The following is a 24,741-nucleotide window of genomic DNA, read 5'->3' as shown; positions in this document are numbered from 1 at the left end:
CAGGCGGATCATTTGAGGTCAGGAGTTCGAGACCAGCCTGGCCAACATGGTGAAACCCCATCTCTACTAAAAAAATACAGAAATATTAGCCAGCCAAGGTGGTGCATGCCTGTAATCCCAGCTACTTGGGAGGCTGAGGCAGGAGAATCACTTGAACTGGGGAGGTGGAGGTTGTAGTGAACCGTGATTGTGCCACTGCACTCCAGCCTGCGCAAAAGAGCGAGACTCTGTCTCAAAAAAAAAAAAAAAAAAAAAGTAGGGGTGGGCTGGACTGGCCAGTGATAACTGTTAACCCCAAAGAAAGGGCCGTGTGTGTGTGGCCACTTTTTGCTTTACGAGTGTCGCCAGTATTTGCTGTTTTTAGCAGGTCTACAACTAATAACTCCATGTGGCCCGTTTCCTCACTCATACATTTTGTATCAGGTTTACTTTGGAGCGTGTACCAGGAAGTAGCCTTACTTAAAGCTAGACTTTCTCAAGACTTTTTTTTTTTTTTAATGGGTGAGATAGGTATTTGATTACACATACTATTTTAAAAGTTCAGGCTGAAATGTCTGTGGCCAGGCACCATGGTGGTGGTTGGAGAGAGGGGTAGCCAAGAGAGTGAGATTCCACGGTTCTCACTGCTTCCAATCTCATCTGTTATCCCTGATGAGATTTCACGTGAAAAAGAAAAGAAGTAGGCAGAGAGTTTCCAGAGCTAAAAGATGGAAAACCTGCAGTCTGTGGCCTGGAATGGCCCAGGGAAGAATATTTCATGTTAATGAAGCTTCTCTTGTGATGCTGATAGGGCCCGTTGCCTCCTGTCCATCTCGGGGGAAAAGACCTCTGACCTTGAACTTGGGTTTTTCATCTCCGGTTAACCCAAACTCCATTCAGAGGAGAATGGTGGCCCTAACCAAGCCTGTGCCTGCCAAGCCCCAGCTCCCTCACAGAGATGGGGTTGACGGCTCTTCTAGCTCCTGGCTCTGTCAGGATCTGTTTGTACAAAATAATGTCAGGCTCTGGGTGGTTGTGGGACCAAAACATCTAGATGTTGACCTGAGCAGCACTTAGTTTGTGGAGGAGTTAACCTCACTCCCTGCCCCTCAGTGATGGGTCTGTAATTTGGAGAGAACAAGAGGTTCCCTTTTAGGAAACCTTGAGAACTACAGCTGTTAAGATCATGCCATAGAGTTAGTTGATCAAAGTAAGAAAGTCAGCAAGGAAGTCCTGGAGTCCACCATTTGGAATCATTTTTGAACACTTCCCAGGATGACTAATTTAGCTTGTTCAAAATTGCACTGGGAGGCGGTGCAGCTATGGTCCAGACATGCGGAGGTTAACAAAAAGGGGGTCCTTCCTCTTGGCGAAAGCAACCTTCCACCTGGGTCCTGTATCTTATTCCCTCCCATCTTCTCTGAAGTATATTTCTTAATTTCCAAACATATGGAGGTTTTCCAGTTATTTTTTTGTTATTGATTTTTAGCTTAGTTGCACTGTGATCTGCGAATATACTTTGATGATTTCTATTTTTTGATGTTATTTAAAAGACACCATATGACCAATTTTTGTGGCTCTTGAAAAGAATGTCTCGTGCAGTTGTGGGGTCAGTGTTCCGGGTAAGTCCATTAGATCAAGATGCTAATTGTGTGGTTCAGAACGTCTGTATTTTTCCTGTCTTTTAAAAATTTGGTCTAATTATTCTGTTGAATACAGAGATGATTGCGGGTTTCTTTCTTCCCTGTAGTTTTGTCAAGTTTTGCATTAAATATTTGAGGCTGTAATTGAGGTACAAACAAATACAGAATTTTGACACCTGCCTGGCAAATTGAACCTTCTTTTAAAAAAATCATTTTGTAATATCCCTCGTCTCTGTTTTTTTTGAGATGAAGTCTCTCTCTGTCGCCCAGGCTGGAGTGCAGTGGCGTGATCTCGGCTCACTGCAACTTTCACCTCCCAGGTCCAAGCGATTCTCCTTCCTCAGACTCCCGAATAGCTGGGATTACAGGCATGTGCCACCACACCCGGGTAATTTTTGTATTTTTGGTAGAGACAGGTTTCACCATTTGGTTTCACCATGTTGGCCAGGCTGGTCTCGAACTCCTGACCTGAGGTGAGACTCCCGTCTCAGCCTCCCAAAGTGCTGGGATTATAGGTGTGAGCCACTGCACCCAGTCTTCTTTATCTCTAGTAATGCTTTTTGCCATAAACTTTACTTTGTCTGATATTGCTATAGCTATAACAGGTTTCTTGTGTTTTGTTTGGCATGCTAACTCATTTTCCCATCATATTACTTTCAACTTTTCTAAAACTCTGTACGGTGTTTCAGATACGTATCTTATGAGAAAATACAGTGTTGAATTTTTTTTTAAAAAAACCCAGTCCGACAATTTTTGTCTTCAATTTGGCCACTTAATCTATTTACATTTGATGTATTTACTGACATGTTTAGGCTTAAATCTATCATTCTACTGGCTGGGCCAGTGGCTTACACCTGTAATCCCAACACTTTGGGAGGTCGAGATGGGAGGATTTCTTGAGCCCAGGACTGTGAGACCAGCCTGGGCAACACAGTGAAACTCTGTTGCTACAAAAACAAACAACAACAACAACAACAAAAAACGTGAGTTTGGTGATGCAAGCCTGTGGTCCCAGCTACTCAGGAGGCTGAGATAGGAGGATTGCTTGAGCCCAGGATATCCGAGATGGCAGGGAGCCATGATGGAGTCACTACACTCCAGACTGGGTGACAGAGTGAGGCCTTGTCTCTAAAATTTAAAAACAAACAAATCAATCAATCTATCATCTTACCAAGTGCTCTCTACTCTTCCCATCTAGCTTATGTTCCTTTTCTCTTTCTTCTCACTACTTTTGGATTGAGTTATTTTGTTATTCCATTTTGTAGAGATTTTTTGTTGTTGTTTTTTAAGATTATTTTATTCTGCAACCCAGGAGCATAGATCCAAGTTACCCTGAATATATGTTCTTACAAGTGCATTCTTAACATATCAAAGTCTATTAATTGACACTTTTACCACCTTCATAGATAATATGAAGCCCTCAAAACTTTAACTCTATTTATCCACTCCTGATTTTTTTTTTTTTTGAAACGGAGTCTCTGTCGCCCAGGCTGGAGTACAGTGGTGTGATCTCGGCTCACTGCAAGCTCCGCCTCCTGGGTTCACGCCATTCTCCCGCCTCAGCCTCCCGAGTAGCTGGGACTACAGGTGCCCGCCACCGCACCAGGCTAATTTTTTGTATTTTTAGTAGAGATGGGGTTTCACTGTGTTAGCCCGGATGGTCTCGATCTCCTGACCTCGTGATCTGCCCGCCTTGGTCTCCCGAAGTGCTGGGATTACAGGCGTGAGCCACCACACCCGGCCTACCCACTCCTGATTTTTATACCATTATAGTCATGTATGTTAGTTATATACATACTTTTTAACTCAATAAGTCATTATTTTTTCCAAGTGAATATGAGTGAAATTTATTAAATTTGTTTACATATTTACCAGTTTATTGTTCTTAATTTATTTCTGCATGTCTGGTCTTCCATCTGCAATCATTTTCCTTCTCTTTGAAGAATACCATTTAGTATTCCATCAGTGGAGCGATTAACACGTTATTCTGTTTGTCCAGATATGCTTTTAGTCTTCCTTCATTCTTGGAAATTACCTTCATTGGGTACAAAATGTAAGGTTGGCAGATATTTTCTTTCAGTGCTTTAAAGGTAACATTTCATTTCTTTTGACTACCACTGTTTCTGTTGAGAACTGTCCACCTCACTGGGGCTCCCTTGCAGATAATTTGCCTCTTTTATTTCTTTGGCTGTCTTTAAAATTTTCCTTGTCTTTGGTTTTCGGCAGTTTTACTCTGATGTGCTCAAGTATGCATTCCTTTTTTGTCCTCTTTGGGGTTTGTAGGCAATTGAATATGCCGCTTGATGTTATTTATTTTATTTTATTATTATTATTTTTTGAGACGAAGTCTCACTCTGTTGCCCAGGCTGGAGGGCAATGGCACAATCTCGGCTCACTGCAACCTCCACCTCCTGGGTTCAAGCGATTCTCCTGCCTCAGCCTCCTGAGTAGCTGGGATTACAGGCACACACCACCATGCCCACCTAATTTTGCATTTTTAAGTAGAGACGGGGTTTCCCTATGTGGGCAAGGCTAGTCTCAAACTCCTGACCTCGTGATCTGCTCACCTTGGCCTTCCAAAGTGCTGGGATTACAGGCATAAGCCACCCTTCCCGGCCTGGAGCTTGATGTTATTAATAAGTTTTGAAAACTTCTCAGCCATCAAATACTACTTGTGCACCATTCTCTCCTCTCTTTTTGTGACTGATGACACATAGGTTAGATCTTTCCACTCCATCCTGTAATTCTCTTACCTTCTTCTTTATTCTTTATCTTTTTGTTTTTCTATGTTTTACTCTGGATATTGCCTTTGCTCAATCTTTTATTAAATCTCTTGTCATCTGTGTCTAATCCTCTTTTATAACTACCCATTGGGTTCTTAATTTCCATTATCTTAGTTTTAGTTCCAGAATTTCCATTCTGTTCTTTTTTATATATTTTTTTCTGCTAAACTATTCAGTCCTGTTCTTCATCTTCATAAACAGAGGGGATAAAATTCCTTTAAAATCTGTGTCTGATGACCTCAGTCTTTGCCATTCTTTTCCCATTCGTTTATTTCCATTGTCTATTATTTCTGCTGTTTTCATTCATGTGGTCATGTTTCTTTGCATACCTGGTTATTTTTTATTGTGGGCAAAATTGCAATTACACACAATTGTTTATAGAAATAACCTGAGACCTAGGATAATGCTTTCTTCCTGTAGACATGATTTTTTTTGTTGTTGCTTTAATCGAGTGCTTGGGGGCAACAAAAATCTGCTATCATGTCATTCCAGTCTCAGGAATTGAGACGATGTGTGTCAGTTTATTTTGGATACCTTTCCTTCTATGGTGTAGCCCTTTAGAAATTTTATCCCCAAGGAAATAACCAAAGATGAGCACAAAAATGCATATCCAAAGTTCTCCATCTCAATATTACAATGTTGGTAAAAGTGAAAGCTTAGAAGCAGCTTATAATGAAATAAAGGGTAGCTTTTAAAACCATTTTTGGGACTGGGTATGGTGGCTCACACCTATAATCCCAGCATTTTGGAAGGCCAAGGTGGGCTGATCACCGGAGGTCAGGAGTTTGAGACCAGCCTGGCCAATGCGACAAAACCCCATCTCTACTAAAAATACAAAAATTAGCCAGTCCTGGTGGTGTGTGCCTGTAATCCCAGCTACTCAGGAGGCTGGAGGCAGGGGAATCGCTTGAACCCAAGAGGCAGAGGTTGCAGTGAGCTGAGATCATGCCACTGCTCTCCAGCCTGGTTTACAGAGCAAGACTCCATCTCAAAAAAACAACAGCAACAACAGCAACAAAAAACATTCTTGGGTAACATTTAATTACTTGGGAAAACATTTGCCATAGTATACAAAACAGAAAAAGCAGGATATAAATCTTTATGTCAATGTAATTCCAGTTTTGTAATATATACACATATACAATGAAAAATGTTTGGAATGAATCCTCTCAAATTGTTAGTAGTGATCATAGCTAGGATGTACAGTTTTGGGTGGTTTTAATTTTGTTTTTAATACTTTTTTGTGTTTCCATTTTAAAATAATGAATGTGTGTATTATTTTTATGATCAAGAAATAAAATCAAGTTAATATTTTTTTTTTTTTTGAGACAGAGTCTTGCTCTGTTGCCCAGGCTGGAGTGCGATTGTGCAATCTAGGCTCACTGCAACCTCTGCCTCCCGGGTTCAAGTGATTCTGGTGTCTCAGCCTCCCGAGTAGCTGGGATTACAGGCACCTGCCATTATGCCCTGCTAATTTTGTTGTTGTTGTTGTTGTTTGAGATGGAGTTTCGCTCTTGTTGCCCAAGCTGGAGTGCAATGGCGCGATCTCGGCTCACCGCCACCTCCGCTTCCCAGGTTCAAGCAATTCTTCTGCCTCAGCCTCCCGAGTAGCTGGGATCACAGGCATGCACCACCATGCCCAGCTAATTTTGTATTTTTAGTAGAGACAGATTTCTCCATGTTGATCAGGCTCGTCTCAAACTCCCAACCTCAGGTGATTCACCAGCCTCGGCCTCTCAAAGTGCTGGGATTACAGGCGTGAGCCACTGCACCTGGCCTAAGTTAATACATTCTTAGAGATTATTTCACAGGAAAGCAATATAGACACAATGAAGCAGATAGATTTTACATATCTGTCCCATTACCTGGGAAAAATGTTCAGTATCAGGGAATCTTCTTTTCCACTAAAAAAACAAGCTGGCCAGGCATGGTGGCTCACGCCTGTAATCCTAGCACTTTGGGAGGCCGAGGTGGGTGGATCACTTGAGGTCAGGAGTTCAAGACCAGCCTGGCCAATATGGTAAAACCCCATCTCTACTAAAAATACAAAAACTAGCCGGGCGTGTTGGTGGGCACCTGTAATCCCAGCTACTCGGGAGGGTGAGGCAGAAGAATCGCTTGAACCCAGGAGGCAGAGTTTGCAGTGAGCCGAGATCACACCACTGCACTCCAGCCTGGGCAACAGAGCGAGACTCTGTCTCAAAAAGAAAAAAAGACAAAAAGACAAAAAAAAAAAAAAAAAAAAAAAAAAAACCTTTAAGTTTCACATGGTGCAGATTACTGCCTATGGTAGCCTCAGCTCTTGGAGTGCTCATGGTCACAACGGAATGTACAGACATATCCACGAATGGTCAGAACACAAAGAAGACTAGAAAGAAGATACAGATATAACATCGGATTGCAATTAGAATCTCAGTGTTGGAAAAGGACCTCAGAGACCATCCGGGCCAATTTTTAACCTTGGAAGAATGCCCTCTGAATTAATCTGTTCTCACGCTGCTAATAAAGACATATCCAAGACTGGATAATTTGTAAAGAAAAGAGGTTTAATGAACTCACAGTTCCACATGGCTGGGGAGGACTCACAATCATGGCAGAAGGCAAAGGAGAAGCAAAGGCACGTCTTACATGGTGGCAGGCAAGAAAGCATGTGCAGGGGAACTCCCATTTATAAAACCATCAGATCTTGTGAGACTCATTTCCTATAATGAGAACAGCACAGGAAAGACCTGCCCCCATGATTCAATTACCTCCCACTGGGTCCCTCCCATGACAAGTGGGAATTATGGGAGCTACAATTCAAGATGAGATTTGGGTGGGGACACAAGCCAAACCATATGACTTTCCTGTAAAGAAAGTAGGATATTATAGAGTTTGGTATAGCTGCATTTGACCTGTCCTGCTTCTTAAGGTTGTTAGTTGGACTTCTGCTTAAATGCCTCAAGGGACTGGTTTCTTACTAATTTTTAAGACAGCCAGCTCTTCTGTGGGATAGCTCAGGTAGAAAAGTTTGTGAGTTACTGGCATCAAACAAGTAAGGGCATTTTAAGGTGAAGTTAATAAACAGTTGGAAGGGAGGGCTTTTCAGCTCTCAACTCTATGATTGGCAATTTCTGGTTCCCTACAATTACTCTTATCATTTGTGCAAAATATTTCTGTTGGCACAACAATCTGAGCATGTGGTCAGATTCATCTTTTGTTTAACAAACAGAGAGGTTTGTTCTCAAAGAGTAACTTTAAGCTAAAGTTTTTGGAAATAAGCTGCAGGTTTGTGATAAATATTCCACCAATTTTTCTTCTCCAGTTTTGTTCACATAAAACCGAAGGGAACCAGATAGTCAAGTCAATGATTGTTTGGACCTGTCTTCCCAACATCCAAAGACCCCTCTCTCACTGTGTTTTCTGGCCTCTTCTATAACTTCCCTTCATTCTCTTTCTCTTTTTTTCTTTTTCCTTTTTTAAGACAGAATCTCACTCTATTGCCCAGGATGGAGTGCAGTGGTGCGATCACAATTCACTGTAGCCTCTACCTCCTAGGTCTCAAGCCATCCTCCTGCCTCAGCCTCCTGAGTAGCTGGGACTACAGGCATGTACCACCACACCCAGCTAATATTTTTTATTTTTAGTAGAGATGAGGTCTTGCTCTGTTACCCAGGCTAGTCTCAAACTCCTGGGCTCAAGCGACCCTCCCACCTCAGTCTCTGGAAATGCTGGGATTACAGGTGTGAGTCACTGCACCTGGCCTGTTTTTTCTTTTTTTGAAAATGCTTTGTCCATATGTTTCATTTTATTTGTGTATTTATTTAGAGACAAAGTGTTGCCTAGGTTGGAGTACAGTGGCTATTTGCAGGTGCAATCACACTGTATTACAGCCTCGAACTCCTGGGCTCAAGTGATCCTCCCACCTCAGCCTCCTTAGTAGCTCGGGCTGCAAGTATGCACCACCATGCCTAGCTCCTCATCTTCTCTTGTCCAAGCTGCCTCTAGGTTGGTTGGTTGGGAACACAAGAATCCTGAGTCAAGAGTCCTGGATTCCAGTTTTCATGTTGTCACTTGGAGTGTGACCTTGGAGAAGTCATGTAACCTTGGTGTCGATGCAACTTTCTAGGAGGGGAACACAAGGGGAAAAATCTGGGGGAATTATGCATTCCATCCTTTGTGGGGAGACTTTTCTCTGGGGTCCGCAGGACTCTGCAGAGGGGATACGTGATGCCCAGAAGGGGTTTTGCTATGTATAGTTCCTAACACAAAGGGGTGTTAAGTCCTGTGAGAAACAACTGGAAAGCTACCGTGATGGCCTGAAAAGACCCTGAAATGCAGAGCCCTGGGTTCTGCTTCCAGCTCTGCCACCAATTGCCTGCGAGACCTTGGGCAAATTGCATCCACTCTCTGGAGTTCTGTTTTCTCATCTCTAAAGTCAGGAGACTGAATCAGGCGATCTCAAAGTTTCTTCCAGTCGTAGATTTCTATGACTCTTTAGTCAATGCAGGATATTAAATGGAGAAAGAAGAGAAACAAGCTAGTACGTTTAAATTCTTTTTTTTTCTTTCTTAGAAAGTGGAGGTGGAAATCGTGATAAGAAACTTACTTGTGTAATTGGGAGTAAATATTATTATAGAAAAGGCAAATAACTGGGGAGGTGCTCCTAAGTGAAAAACTTAGGCTAGCGCCAGGTGTGGTGGCTCATGCCTGTAATCCCAGCACTTTGGGAGGCTGAGGTGGGAGGGTTGCTTGAGCCCAGGAGTTTGAGACCAGCCTGGGCTACATAGGGAGAATCTCTCTCTTTCTCTCTGTCTCTCTCTCTCACCTTAGGCTATAGGTAAAAAATCCATCCATGATAAACTTCAGGGCATTCTGTTATCTCTCTTTTTTTTTTTTCCTGAGACAAGGTCTCACTCTGTCACCCAGGCTGGAGTGCAGTGGTGCAATCTTCGTTCACTGCAGCCTTGACCTCCCTGGCTCAAGCGATCCTCCCACCTCAGCCTCCTGAGTAGCTGGGACTACAGATGCATGCCACGAAGGCCAGCTACGTTTATTTTTTGTAGAGACAGAGTCTTGCTATGTTGCCCAGGGTGGTTTCAGACTCCTGGGGTCAAGCAATCCTCCCACCTCGGCCTCCCACAGTGTTGGGATTATAGGCATGAGCCATTGTGCCCAGCCCAATCTCATTTCCAGTTCCTCCATGACGTGGCAAGTGAAGACAGGAATGAAAGGAATGTAAAGCAGCTTTGCTCTGAAGAGAAGAAGAGAAAGAGAGACACAGCCAAGGTACACTAGGTGGAGAAGAGGGAAGCTGGAGGGCTCCGTGGTGGAGGAGGACCTTTTCCTAAGGAATGAGGTGGTCGTGTGCTGAGGGGTGTGGGGAGGAGTGGAGAGCAGAGGAGAGTGGAGCTGTCTGAGAGCCACTGGGAGGGCTCTGTGTCCTAGGACGTCATCTAGAGGACAGAAAGTGGTAGAACAGCAGGGAGTGCTCCACTGGCGTTGGATGGCAGCAGTGAGCACTGAGACACATTCCTGGAAAAAGTCGTGGCCAGGAGGAAGTGGAAATGTGCATGGCAGGGATGATCCTGGTTCCAGCATCCGTAGATTTGATCTCAGTGTGCTGATTCATGAACTCTTGGACCTTACTATCAATGAATTGCATTCAGTTGCACGTGTGTGTGTGCGTGTGTGTGTGCATAAAATGGAGGAAGTTGAATGTCATTCCCTCTTTTTTTTAGCAACCTCAAATCATTCTTTTCTGTCTCAAACACTTTATGAGTGCATATAGTAAAGGATGGTGGGTGGCAAAGTCAGTGCCTGGCCAACAGTGAAGAAATATTCAGCTTGGCTGGGTGCAGTAGCTCACACCTATAATCCCAGCACTTTGGGAGGCCAAGGCAGGTGGATTGCTTGAGGTCAGGAGTTCGAGACCAGCCTGGCCAACATGGTAAAACCCTGTCTCTACTAAAAATAGAAAAAATTAGTCAGGCATGGTGGTGCACACCTGTAGTCCTAGCTATTCAAGAGGCTGAGGCAGAAGAATCACTTGAATCCAGGAGGTGGAGGTTGCAGTGAGCTGAGATCATGACACTACACTCCAGCCTGGGTGACAGAGCAAGACTCCACTCAAAAAAAAAAAAAAAGAAAGAAAGAAAGAAAGTAAGAAGTATTCAGCTTGAGTGGATGATAAAATCAATTATTTGAATGAAGGCTCTCTGGAGGGAATTCAGTTCAGAAAAATCAGATGCTGTTTTTAGAAAAGTCAGATTGTTACTTTTCCAGCTTGATTATTATTTTTGGATTAAATTCCTTGCAAACATTTTAGCTGGCTCTCTATTTATCCTTTGTCATTTTCTAAATTACAATGATCTCCTCCTGTAAATTGATCTTGTACACTGAACATGTGATTGTGCACAATATTTTCCTAATCCTGGGTACAAGGATACGAGAACACAGGAAGCCCTGTGCTAAAGGAATGCCCGCTTTAAAGGCACGTAAGTGGAATACTCATCTCTTCACCCTCAAGAGCCATTCTGTAGAAAGTCCTCAGGGCATGAAAGTGCTTTGCCAAGGAACTTTGAGGCCAAGTGTAAAGCTTTTGGAACTGGCAGTGTGCCCCAGACTTGTCTAAAGAATGGGAACAGTGGCTTGAAACACCAAATGTCAAAAGCAATGTTTATTTGGATAATACAGAGGATTGATTCTGCTCTAAGAAAGTTGTTTCTCTCAAGACCTAATGCTGAATTTAAATATTATTTTCCTTCAAAGTATTGAGTTGACTTTGAGAGTATATAAAAATATTATGTTTAGGCCGGGCACAGTGGCTCACGCCTGTAATCCCAGCACTATGGGAGGCCAAGGTGGGCAGATGACGAGGTCAGGAGATCGAGCCCACCCTGGCTAACATGGTGAAACCCCGTCTCTACTAAAAATACAAAAAACTAGCTGGGTGTGGTGGCGGGAGCCTGTAGTCCCAGCTACTCGGGAGGCTGAGGCCGGAGAATGGCGTGAACCTGGGAGGCGGAGCTTGCAGTGAGCCAAGATTGTGCCACTGCACCCCAGCCTGTGCAACACAGCGAGACTCCATCTCAAAAAAAAAAATATATATATATACATACATATATATATATATGTACGTATATAAAATGTTTAATGATTCACAGTAGGACTACTTTCTTTTTAAAAAATTCAATGACACAAATAATTAGAGAAATAAGGCTGTATTATCTGGCTTTGGGCAAGTCACTTAGCCTCACTGTGCCTTACTTTTCTGCAGGAGTGGATTGGACTAAATCATCTATATCTTACCTGCCAATGGACACCCTTTTGGGAGCCAGAGCTATGTTTGGTTCTTCTCTCCTCCTTTCTTTCTTCCTTTACTCTTGAGGTTCACGGTAGGGAACTTGGAAAATTTACTCTGATTTTGGACAAATTGGACTGTGTTTGCTAATGCTTGGCCTATTTCAACTTTCCAAGAATCAACAATGCTATGAAATGTTGCACATAAAAAAATTGAGCTCAGACAGGAAACTTCTAGAGAAATGTCACAGATGTCATGGTTCAAAGAGATTGTCTCAGATGTACATCATGGGCAAGAAAAAGTAGGAGTTCCCATTTTAAAAGTTATTTTCCTTGGCTGGAGTGCAGTGGCACAATCATGGCTCACTGTGGCCTTGCACTCCCGAGCTCAAGTGATTCTCCTGCCTCAGCCTCCTGAGTAGCTGGGACTACAAGTGTGTACCACTCTGCCTGGCTAATTTTTAAATTTTTTGTAGAGATGATTTCTCACTATGCTGCCCATGCTGGTCTCAAACTCCTGGGCTCAAGTGATCCTCCTGCTTCAGCCTCCTAACATGATAGAATTACAGACATGAGCCATGTGCCTGGCCTCATTTTTTAAATTTTTAATTAAAAAAAAATTTTTAAATAAAGACAGGGTCTTGCTATGTTGCCCAGACTGGTCTTGATCTCCTGGCCTCAAGCAATACTCCCACCTTGATCTCCCATAGTGCTGAGGTTATAGGTGTGAGCCACTGTACCCAGCCATGGTTCCCATTTTCTAGATGTATCTCCCAACTAGAACTCACAGAATTTGGGGAGGGGAAGTTATCGACTGTCTCTTCTCCTGAAAATAAATAAATAAAACCCTGTCCTGTTGCTTCATTACCTCTTCAGCTTCTGCCCTGCTCCCTCCTTTCTCTTCACAGTAGGTGTTTTTAAAAGAAAGCTGTAGTTGATTTCTGTGCCCATCTTTTTTTTTGAATGGAGTCTTGCTCTGTCCCCCAGGCTGAAGTGCAGTGGTGTGATCTCGGCTCACTGCAACCTCCGTCTCTTGGGTTCAAGCAATTCTCCTTCCTCAGCCTCCCGAGTAGCTGGGATTACAGGCGTCTGCTACCACGCCCGGCTAATTTTTGTATTTTTAGTAGAGAAGGGGTTTCACTATGTTGGCCAGGCTGGTCTTGAACTCCTGACCTCAGGCGATCCAACTGCCTCGGCCTCCCAAAATGCTGGGATTACAGGCGTGAGCCACCATGCCCAGCCAATTTCTATGCCCATCTTTTCTTCACCAGCCACTGACTTTCTCTGAGTCCCCAGAATCCTGCCCATTTCACTCCATCGAAGTGGATCCACGGGGTCCCCAGTAACCTCCAGATCTTTCTCAGCTCTCCCCTTCATGAACACTCCATGATTCTCAAGACGTTTTCTTCTTTTGAGTTCTCATTCTTCTGATTATCCTCCTCCCTCTGTGTCTTGTTTGTCTCCTCTGTGCAGCCTTGAAATCCTGGAATTTCTCTGTATTCAGGCTTGGACCTCCATTGCCTCTCCCTCGTTGTGGGTTGAAGTGTGCCACCCCGTTCCATTCATATGTTGTAGTTCTAATCCTGAGGATCTGAGAATGTGGCCGTATTTGGAAACAGGGTCTTTGCAGAGATAATTAGTTAAGATGAGTTTATAGCAGAGTGAGGTGGGCCCCTAATCCAATATGACTGGTGTCCTTATGAAAAGGGATTTGGACACAGACACCCATATGTGAAGGTGAAGGCATAGATTGGAGTGATGCTTCTGCAAGCCAAGGAATGCCAAAGATTTCCAGCAACCACCAGCAGCCAGGTAAGAGAGCTGGAAGATTCTTCCTCACAGCCTTCAGAGGGAACCAGCCCTGCATGGCACCTTGATTTCAGACTTCTAACTTTCAGGGCTGAGATAATACATTTCTTTTGGTGAAGCCACCCAGTTTATGGCACTCTGCTACCACAGTCCTAGGAAACTCATACACCCAATTCTGCGGTCCCTGGGCTAGCGGTTGTCCAATGTTTTCGTCTCAGGTCCTCTTTACACTGTTAAGAATTATTGGGGTCCAGGTGCAGTGGCTCATACCTGTAATCCCAGCACTTTGGGAGGCCAAGGTGGGAGAATTGCTTGAGGCCAGGGGTTTGAGATAAGCCTTGGCAACATTGTGAGACCCAAACACTACAAAAAAAAAAAGAAAAAATTTCTTTAAAAAAAATTGCTGAGAAGATTAGGAACAAGGCAAGGACATTCTCCCTCACTCCATTTCACATCATACTGGAGTCCTAACTAATGCTATAAGAAAAGGAAATGAAAACTATACTGATTAGGAAGGAAGACATAAAATTTTATTCACAGATGACTTCATTGCCTATATAGAAAATCTGAAAGAGGCCGGGTGCGGTGGCTCACACCTGTAATCCCAGCACTTTGGGAGGCCAAGGTGGGTGGATCACGAGATCAGGAGTTCAAGACCAGCCTAGCCAAGATGGTGAAACCCTGTCTCTACTAAAAGTACAAAATAATTAGCCAGGCGTGGTAGCAGGCACCTGTAATCCCAGCTACTCGGGAGGCTGAGGCAGAAGATTGTTTGAACCCGGGAGAGTGGAGGCTGCAGTGAGCCAAGATTGCGCCACTGCACTCCAGCCTCGGTGATAACAGCGAGACTCGTCTACAAAAAAAGAAAAAGAAAAAAAAAGAAAATCGGAAAGAATCAACCAAAAAAAGCCTTCCTGGAATTTTTTGTATAACAAATCCCTTTTTCTCCATACCTGTTCATAAGGACCAGCAGAAGCAGAGTGCTTTTAGCTGGCAAGGCCAGCAATACACTTTCACGGTACTACCTCGGAGGAATATCAACTCGCTAGCCTTGTGTCATAATTTAGTTTGCAAGGGTCTTAATCATCTCTCCTGTCTATAAAATATCACAGCGGTCGGCCGGGCGCGGTGGCTCACGCTTGTAATCCTAGCACTTTGGGAGGCCGAGGCGGGCGGATCACGAGGTCAGGGGATCGAGACCACGGTGAAACCCCGTCTCTACTAAAAATACAAAAAATTAGCCGGGCGTGGTGGCGGGCGCCTGTAGTCCCAGCTACTCGGAGAGGCTGAGGCAGGAGAATGGCGTGAACCCGGGAGGCGGAGCTTGCAGTGAGCCGAGATTGTGCCACTGCACTCCAGCCTGGGCGACAGAGCGAGACTCCGTCTCAAAAAAAAAAAAAAAAAAAAAAAAAAAAAAAAAAAAAAAAAAAAAAATATCACAGCGGTCTATTACACTGATGACAATACACTGATTGGACCTAGTGAGCAAGAATAACAACTATTGTAGACTTATTGATAAGACATTTGGATGTCAGAGGGTGGGAAATAAATCAGACAAAAATTTAGGGGCCTTCTGTCTCCGTGAAATTTCTTTAAAAAAATTTTTTTTTAATTTTTTCTTTTTGAGACAAAGTCTGGCTCTTTCACCCAGGCTGGAGTGCAGTGGCATAATCCCGGATCATAGCAGTCTCAACCTCCTGGGATCAAGTGATCTTCTCACCTCAGCTTTCAAGTAGCTGGAAGCACAGGCATGCACCACCACGCCCAGCTAATTTTTGTTTATTTTTCATAGAGATGAGGCCTCACTATGTTGCCCAGGTTGGTCTCAAACTCTCTTTCCCCAGCCATCCCTGACATTGCCCAATGGGCTCATGAACAAAGTGGCTACAGTGGCAGGGATGGAGGTTGTGCGTGGGCTCAGCAACATGGACTTCCATTCATCAAGGCTAACCTGGCTATCGCCACTGCTGAGTGCCCAATCTGCCAGCAGTAGAGATCAACTCTGAACCCTCAAGATGGCACTATTCCCTGGGGTGATCAGTCAGCTATGGTACCGGGAGGTCCATAGACCGGTACCAGTCCATGGCCTGTTAGGAACCAGGCCACATAGCTGGAGGGGAGTGGGCATTTCCACCTGAGCCTCCACCTCCTGTCGTGTCAGCAGCACCATTAGATCCTCAGAGGAGCGTGAACCCTACTGTGAACTGTGCATGAGAAGAATCTAGGTTGTGTGTTCCTTACAAATCTGATGTCTGGTGATCTGAGATGGAACAGTTTAATCCCCAAACCATCCCCCAACCCCCATCCGTGGAAAAACTGTCTTCCACAAAACAGGTCCCTGGTGCCAAAAAGGTTGAGGATTGCTGCTTTACTGCATCTCTTAGTATGACCTTGCTCTATAATTAAGGTCGATGAGAAACTGCAACAACACAACCCAGGCAGAACTACAAATGGCCCACACTCTTCAGGAATGAAAATTTGGGTCACTCTTCCAGGTAGAGAACCACAACCAGCTGAGGTGCTTGCTGAAGGTAAAGGGAATATAGAACAGGTATTCTGTAGGCCGGGCGCAGTGGCTCACGCCTGTAATCCGAACACTTTGGGAGGCCGAGGCGGGCGGATCACAAGGTAGGAGATCGAGACCATCCTGGCTAACATGGTGAAACCCCGTCTCTACTAAAAATACAAAAAATTAGCAGGGCGAGGTGGTGGGCGCCTGTAGTCCCAGCTACTCGGGAGGCTGAGGCAGGAGAATGGCGTGAATCCCGGGGGGCGGAGTCTGCAGTGAGCAGAGATCGCGCCACTGCACTCCACCCTGGGCGACAGTGAGACTCCATCTCAAAAAAAAAAAAAAAAAAAAAGAACAGGTATTCTGTAGTATAGGTAGTAATAAATACCAGATGCAACCACATCGCCAGTTCCAGAAACAAAGACTATCATTGTCGATCAGTATCTTTTCCCTTATTTTTTATGAACACACTCGTGCATATATATACACATATTAAGCAAATATCTGTTTTCTCTCTTTTCCTCTTATCATGAGACATAAGATGTATTGATTTTATACCAGTATTTATTGTTAATTTTACATCACAGTAATGAAGTTATGGGGTATCAGGAGAAGAGTAAACACCACTCAAGCAGTTTACCTCCTCTTCTGGGGAAGAGATTAGTGCATTTTTAGTCGTATCATGGTAGAATTATGACCCTGTCATTGTCTTTATTTGGAGATTGAGGGTGGTTTAAGAGTTGTGTACAGGTGCCAAGTTGACAAGGGTTGGACTTGGAAAGGTTAATTTTATGGTCAACTTGAGTGAGCTAAGCGATGTCCACATAGCTGGTTAAACATTGTTTCTGGATGTGCCTGTGAGGGTATTTCTTGAATAGATTAGCATTTGAACGGGTAGACTGAGTAAAGAAGGTAGATATTCCATCTACATGTCTATCCTTCCACCAATATCACAGTCTTTTTTTTTTTTTTAAGACAGGGTCTCACTTTGTCACCCCGGCTGGAGTGCAGTGGCATGATCATGGCTCACTGCAGCCTCGACCTCCCCAGGCTCAAGTAATCCTCCCAAGTCGGCCTCCCAAGTAGCTGGGATCACAGGCACACACCCCAAACCTGGCTAATATTTTTATTATGATTATTTGTAGAGATGATGGTCTCACTGTGTTGCCCAGGCTGGTCTGAAACTCCTGGGCTCAAGCAATCCACCTGTCTTGGCCTCCCAAAATGCTGGGATTATAGGCTCGAGCCATCGCGCCTGGCCCAATACCACAGTCTTGATTACTGGTGCTGTACAGTAAGTCTTGAAGTTGGGTAGAGTGTTTCTCCCACTTCATTCTTCTATTCATGAGATCTCTGCTGCTACCACCGGGGCTGGAGGAACAGAGATGCCTCATTACTGCTCCGCATGTGATCTTCACCATCAATGATGGGGGAGGAAGCGTTTGTTACCAATGGATGCGGGTAAAAGTTCTGATTAGGTTTCTTCTGACACCCCCAACAGGGGCGAACAAGGAAGCCTTATTACCACAGAGTGGGGCTGAAGTTCAGACTCCCCACTCGGCCTGGAAGTCTAGGCTCCCTCCTTGGGCTTTGCTGGCAATGGGGTGGGGGTCAGGGCCATAGTTTTTTCTGTGGCATTTAACTGGATTTGAGTGACTATTGTCTGAAAGTTTTCTTTCTTGGCAGACTGCCCCTTTCCTGGTCCTTTTGCTAGAGTGAGCAGGCTTTCTTTGGAACTTTTCTGCTGCACGTGTACTGGCTTCTGCCGCACTGAGTCTGGAATATACAGATTGATTATCTGTCCCTTATCTGAAATGCTCGGATCAGAAGTGTTTTAGATTTCAGATTTTTTCAGATTTTGGAATATTTGCATATATATATATATATATATATATATATATATATAAAATGAGATGTCTTGGGGATGGGACCCAAGTCTAAACACAAAAGTCATGTATGAGTTTTTTTTGTTTTTGAGACAGTCTCACTCTGTCGCCCAGGCCAGAGTGCAGTGGTGCAATCTCGGCTCACTGCAAACTTTGCCTCCTGGGTTCAAGCGATTCTCCTGCCTCAGCCTCCTATGTAGCTGGGACTACAGGCACCCACCACCATGCCCCACTAATTTTTTTGTATTTTTAGTAAAGACGGTGTTTCACCATGTTGGCCAGGCTTGTCTCGAATTCCTGACCTCAAGTAATCTGCCCACCTTGGCCTCCCAAAGGGCTGGGATTACAGGCATGACCCACCACGCCCAGCCTCATGTATGTTCATATATACCTTATGCACATAGCATGAAGGTAATTTTATTTTTCCCTTGAGGACTCTGAATGAAATATGTGTTGTGTGCCTGGTTTTGATTGCGACCTGTCACATGAAGTCAGTGAAATTTTCCACTTGTGGTGTCATGTTGGTGCTCAGAGTTTGGGATTTTGGAGCATTTCTGATTTTGAATTTTCAGATTAGGGATGCTCAACCTGTAGGAAGTAACAAGAAAACCCAGAGAATGCACCTCTGTTGTTTCTTGCATCTTGTGATTCCTAGAGGGTCTATCTTCTGTCCAGCTTTCATAGTCTGCTTATGTTTGCTGTATATATACTGTACAGGGTTTTTATTTTTACTGGTTGGGAAGAAAAAGTATTTCTACTCCCTTTTTCCAGATGCAGAAGCCAAAGTAATATATATATATGTATATATGTGTGTGTGTGTGTGTGTGTGTGTGTGTGTGTGTGTGTATTTTTCTTTTCTTTGAGACGGAGTTTCCCTCTCTTTGCCCAGGCTGGGGTGCAATGGCACGATCTCGGCTCCCTGCAACCTCCTCCTTCCAGGTTCAGCTATTCTCCTGCTTCAGCCTCCTGAGTAGCTGGGATTACAGGCATGTGCCACCAAGCCCAGCTAATTTTTTGTATTTTTAGTAGAGACGGGATTTCACCGTGTTGGCCAGGCTGGTCTTGAACTCCCGACCTCAGGTGATCCACCCACCTCAGCCTCCCAAAGTGCTGGGATGACAGGCGTGAGCCACTGCGCCCAGCCATAATATTTTTAAAAATGTGAACCAGGTCATGCCATTTCCCTGCTTAAAGTTTCCCAAGGGCTTCCCAATGCTATTGGAATAAAATTCAAATTCCTTATTGGCCCAGCAGACTTGGGGCATGGCTTGGCCCCTGCCTCCTACTCTGACATACCATACACATACTTTTTTTGTTGTTTTTTTTTTTGAGACGGAGTCTCGCTGTGTCTTTTAGGCTGGAGTGCTGTGGTGCGATCTCGGCTCACTGCAACCTCCACTTCCCGGGTTCAAGCGATTCTCGTGCCTCAGCCTCACGAGTAGCTGGGATTACAGGCACACGCCACCACACCTGGCTAAATTTGTAATATTAGTAGAGAAGGGGGTTTTCACCATGTTGGCCAGGCTGGTCTTGAACTCCTGGCCTCAAAGTGATCCTCCTGCCTCAGGCTCCCAAACTGCTGGGATTACAGGCGTGAGCCACCACGCCCAGCCTATACTTCCACTTTCTAAGTAAGCCTCTTCTGTTTTTCAGATAAGGTCACTGAGGCCCTGAGGTTAAATAGCTTTCCCAAGGTCACGCATGGTAAATGGCAGAGCTGGGATCTTGACTCCAGTAGTTGGGCTGGAGCCTCTGCTCTTAACCATTAGGATATACTCTTTTCTCCACGTGTTCCTGAGTGGTTCTGAGCACCCAGACATTTGAAAACTACTGCCCCACCCACTGACTGGGAGACACAGCAAACACCTGCCTTGGGGAAGAGCAGGATGAGAGGTGGGAGGGTGAAGTGCAGAGGGGAGGGAGGCACGAATTGAGGCCAGGGCTCCTAGTGCCTCCGGAGCTCATATGAAGGGAGAGGTAGAATCAACACTGGGAATGCCTTTTGCAGTTTTCAGTTCTTATCTTCCTGCTCTTCTTTGCAAATCTTGAGTTCAGCCTTTGGAACTTCGTCCAGGTGAGTCTGGATTCTTGGACAGATCTGCCCTGGCGGGATGGGTGGGTGCAGCCGAGCTCCGCCTCTCAAGAAACCCAAGCAGCTCCTTTCCTCCAGGTTACAGAGCAGGTGCTCCCTCAGAGGGCTGGGCCTCCACTGCCCCAGGTTCACAATCGCTGCATCAGCTTAGCTGATTTTCCCAAACCGCCTACAGCTCCTCCCTGCTGCTTCCCAGCCTAAAGTTTGATTTCTCACTCTGTGTTCTCTAAACAATGGTTCTAATTGAATCATGCACAAGTATCACCTGAGGAGCTTATTAAAAATGCAAGTCTTGGCGAGGCATGGTGGTTCATACCTGTAATCCCAGCACTTTGGGAGGCGGAGGTGGGAGGATTACTTGTAGGCCAGGAGCTGGAGGCCAGCCTGGGCAACATAGTGATACCCTGTCTTTATGTTGTCGTATTTTATAAAAATTAAAATAAAAAAATCAGCCAATCGCCGGGCACGGTGACTCACGCCTGTAATATCAGCACTTTGGGAGGCTGAGGCGGGCAGATCACAAGGTCAGGAGATCGAGACCATCCTGGCTAACATGGTGAAACCCCGTCTCTACTAAAAATACAAAAAATTAGCCAGGCGTTGGTGGCAGGCGCCTGTAGTCCCAGCTACTCAGAAGGCTGAGGCAGGAGAATGGCGTGAACCCAGGAGGCGGAGCTTGCAGTGAGCCGAGATAGCACCACTGCACTCCAGCCTGGGCGACAGAGCGAGAGACTCTGTCTCAAAAAAAAAAAAAAAAAATCAGCCAATCATAGTGACGCACACCTGTAGTCCTAGCTACTCAGGAGGCTGAGGTGGGAGGATCGCTTGAGCCCAGGAGGTTGAGGCTGCAGTGAGCTGTGTTTGCGCCACCACACTCCAGCCTGGACAACACAACAAGACCCTGTCTCTTAAAAAAAAGTGCAAATCTCAGACAACGTAGGAAACTTGAATCCTGACGGGATATTTGATATTAAGGCAAATTTAAGAATTATTGAATTTTAGGAGTGACTGGTATTTTATGTGTGTTTGTGTATGTGTGTGTATAAAAGAATCCTTATCTTTTAGAGATACATGCTGAAATATTTTGAAAGAAATAATATGATGTATGGGATTTGCTTCCAAATAATCAGAGGTGGGGAGGGGAAGTGGGTGGGGTGTGGATGATAGAACATTCACAAACTGGTGCGGTCAAGTGATGTGTACATAGGGTTCCCTGTACTATTTTCTGTACGTTTGCAGGTGTTTCAGTTTTTCCATACTAAAAAGTTAAAAAAAAAGCACCCCTCTCACTCATTGTGGGGTACCTTCTAAGGCTCACTGGCGGGGAGAGTCCCTGTGGGGGATCTGTGCACCGCCCTGGAGAAGCAAAGCTCATTCAAACAAACGCAGGTGGCTATTGCAGCCGCGCCACCCCTGGGCAAGAGAAATGAACCTAATTGGTTTGTTCTGCGCCTCACACCCTCTGTCAATTAAATAGGAAAAGACAAGACCCCTCCAAAGGAAAAGGGCACATACCACATTTGCTTCTGTTTCTTTTTATCTGGGCCACAGCGGAAGCTGAATTTTAGCCATTGGGCATTTCATAAGGAGTCTTCTATTTTCCTTTGAAAGTAGAGTGTTTTGGTTAATAGTTGATAGGATGGTGAGTGTGATATTTTTTATTTTCCAAAACTATTTTAATTTTTTCATTTATATATACACATATATACACATATATGTATATATACACGTATATACACATATATGTATATATACACATATGTATATATACACATATACACATATACGTGTATATACACGTATATACACATATACGTGTATATACACGTATATACACATACATGTGTATATACACGCATATATACACATACATGTGTATATATACGCATATATACACATATATGCGTATATATACATATATGTGTATATATGTGTATATATATATTTATTTATTTATTTATTTTTGAGATGGAGTCTGGCTCTGTTGCCCAGGCTGGAGTGTAGTTGCGTGAGCTAGGCTCACTGCAACCTCTGCCTCCTGGGTTCAAGCGATTCTCCTGCCTCTGCCTCCTGAGTAGCTGGGCTTACAGGCACTCGTCGCCACACTCTGCTCATTTTTTCGTATTTTTAGTAGAGACAGGATTTCACCATGCTGGCCAGGCTAGTCTCAAACTCCTGACCTCAAATGATCCGCCCACCTCAGCCTCCCAAAGTGCCGGAATTACCGGCGTGAGCCACTGCGCCTGGCCCCCAAAATTATTTTTAAAAGTTATTTCATTTTTACAAATTCAAGGGATGTTTTGGCTTACTGGGGTCCTTCTAAGGCCTCCAGGAATCTTGTCCTCAACCTTCAGCTCCCTGAGGGGCAAGTTACTTTCATTAGAAAATAAATGAATGCTTCCTGCTGGGAACTTAAGGTCATGGCAGAGGGCACAGGTGGGGCGGGGGCTGAGCAGGCTGGCCGGTGGGGCAGGTTTGTCCTCACCCACAACAGGCCAGTGTTGATACAACAGAGCTGCCTCCTGGCTCTTTGGGAGCCTGGGAGGAGAAGGAGCCGGGAGGGGCGCTGCGGGGAAGCCACCTGCGGATTCACCAGCTGCTGCTCCGCCCAGGACTGCTAGCAAGCACGGAGGGCTGCCAGACTTGGGGCTCCCTGCTCCGTGCATCAAGTTGGGGAAACCACTGTCTGCCCCAGATCCCGACCCAGGACCCACCTGGAGGAAGCTGGGGTAAGAAGGGTGTTGATGCTGTGCTTTTGATCTGCATGAAGTGAATGCCTTGGGTCTCTGGTCTATGTTCACTTGGCTGTAATTACTAGACAGGGCAGTAGGAAAGCTTTGAATTCATCTTGGTGTCAAAAGGCACAAATGTGGGCCCAGACCATGTGCACTTCCTGAGGGATGATGTTCATCCTCTGGTCCATACATGGGATATTGCTTCTGGAGTGCCCACTTTGTAGTGCTATTGACCTAGACCGGTGTGGGAGTGGAAAGAGGGCATGGTTCTAGCCTGGTGGACTTCACTGGTTTGTGTGTGGGGAATCCAGGCAGTTAAACAAGCGATTGCAAATGATTGCTCTTCTGGAGGCATGTAGGAGCGGGCTCAGCTCCTTGAGGGAGCTGGGGGTGTTAGGTGGCGGAAGAAGATCCTTACCTGGAGACTGGAGGAGTGACAGGGTCATGCGGGGCGTGGGATGGACGGTGGAGAGGAGGATATTGAGGTTCCAAACCCAGGGGAAAGCCTGCGCGAAGGGCCTGAAGGGGGTGGGAGCTGGGAGAAATGCAGGTTCCCTGGAGAGGCCAAAGCTGGAGGAGGACACAGAGGAGGCCAGCACATGCAGCCTTTGGCTGGCCAGCTCGAGGACTTTAGAGTTGGTCCTGTGTGAACTGGGACAATGGGTAGGCCCAGTATCGAGCACACAGTGGATACTCTGTACGTGATAAAATTAAATCTACTCTGGAGGTGTGGAAGTTCTTCCAGAAGGTTGACCTGGGGGGAAACAGTGTGGTTTGGCAGCAGTAGGGCCATCGGGAGGATCTTTGGGAACAGCTTCTGTGCCCTCCTCCTCCCTTGGCTCTCATGTGGCCTTCAATTTCACCATTGCAAAGAGCTTCACTTTCTTCCAACCCCCGGGAGGTGTCCTTCCCTGCCACCTGTTCTAAGTGACACTAAAGGCAGTCCAATGGGCAGCATGACTTGGATGGTCTATTAAGGAATGGAGAAATGTTCAGGAGTGACGAACTGCCCCACCCCAGAGTTTGGAATGCATTGATCGCTGCTGGGAGGCCTCTGATGACCAGGGCTCCGTTCCCTGGCTACGTACGCTGTGTGCTGGCTGGTGGCAATGGCTTCAAGATCATCTCCCAGTTTCACAGTTAAACTTTGGACATGCATCTGTTAGAGTATGGTGGATGTTTTAATCTATTTCAGTCTAGATGTTTGAGATTCCCCTTTCAGGAGTGTGAATCTTAGTCTTTTTTTTTTAATCAGCAGTGTCAATACACACTTATGACTGTATGGTGGAACTGTGTCTTGCAGGTCAGTTTTGGCTAACCTAACTCGCACCATTCCCCTGCCCCACTCACCCGTGGGCATCCTTCTTCCATATACAGGACATACAGATTTATTTTATTCCTGCTGACTGCACAGGGCTCTGTTATATCACAGTTTATTTAATCATTCCCCTATTGATGGATATCTAGGTTACAGCCATTTACTATGATTATTACATACAATGTTATAAGAAACATTCTTGTTCATCTGTTTCTCCATACATATCCAGGTCTATCTGGATAAATAGCAGTGGACATCTTGATTTGTGGGTATGAGGGATATAAGATTTGATAGACATTGATAAATTGCTCTCTGAAAAAGCTACAAAGAATTTACACATTAACGTTGGATATACCCAATGGGCATATGGATTACCAAATCTCGTTCTGATGACAAAAACTATTTTTCCTGACTAGGGAAGTTGAGGACAGAGTATTCCGGAATCCAGAGTTGGTTGTGATACTCAAGACTGAGTTCTGGAGTGACATTCTAGTGCATAAAAGGGCCTGTTTCCTCATACCCTCCACAACTCGAGTCTTTAGTCATATTTTAAAATATTTTGCCAGGTGAGAGCAAATGGCTCATGCCTGTAATCCCAGGACTTTGGGAGACCAGAGTGGGAGGACCACTTCAGTCCAGGAGTTCAATACCAGCCTGGGCAACACAGCAAGACTCTGTCTCAACAAAAAAATAAAAAAACTAGCCG

General features: G+C 44.9%; 1 protein-coding gene across 2 annotated transcripts in view; it reads left to right on the top strand.

Moving 5' to 3' along the window:
• ATP6V0A4 (ATPase H+ transporting V0 subunit a4) overlaps nt 1–24,741 on the top strand; it is a 92,306-nt gene that overhangs the window by 3,044 nt on the left and 64,521 nt on the right. Inside the window, exon 1 of one of the 2 annotated variants that reach the window (XM_003261398.2) lies at nt 22,491–22,711. The exons of the other annotated variant lie outside the window; for it this stretch is intronic. The gene's annotated coding sequence lies outside the window, so the exon portion shown is untranslated. Of the gene's footprint in view, nt 1–22,490; nt 22,712–24,741 lie in introns of those variants that run through there. 2 annotated transcript variants of the gene reach the window in all.

Source organism: Nomascus leucogenys, chromosome 13 (genome assembly GCF_006542625.1).
Source record: "Nomascus leucogenys isolate Asia chromosome 13, Asia_NLE_v1, whole genome shotgun sequence".
In the NCBI taxonomy this organism is placed as follows: domain Eukaryota; kingdom Metazoa; phylum Chordata; class Mammalia; order Primates; family Hylobatidae; genus Nomascus; species Nomascus leucogenys.
The sequence above is the reverse complement of the archived record's forward strand: the minus strand, read 5'-3'. Positions and strand labels throughout refer to the sequence as shown.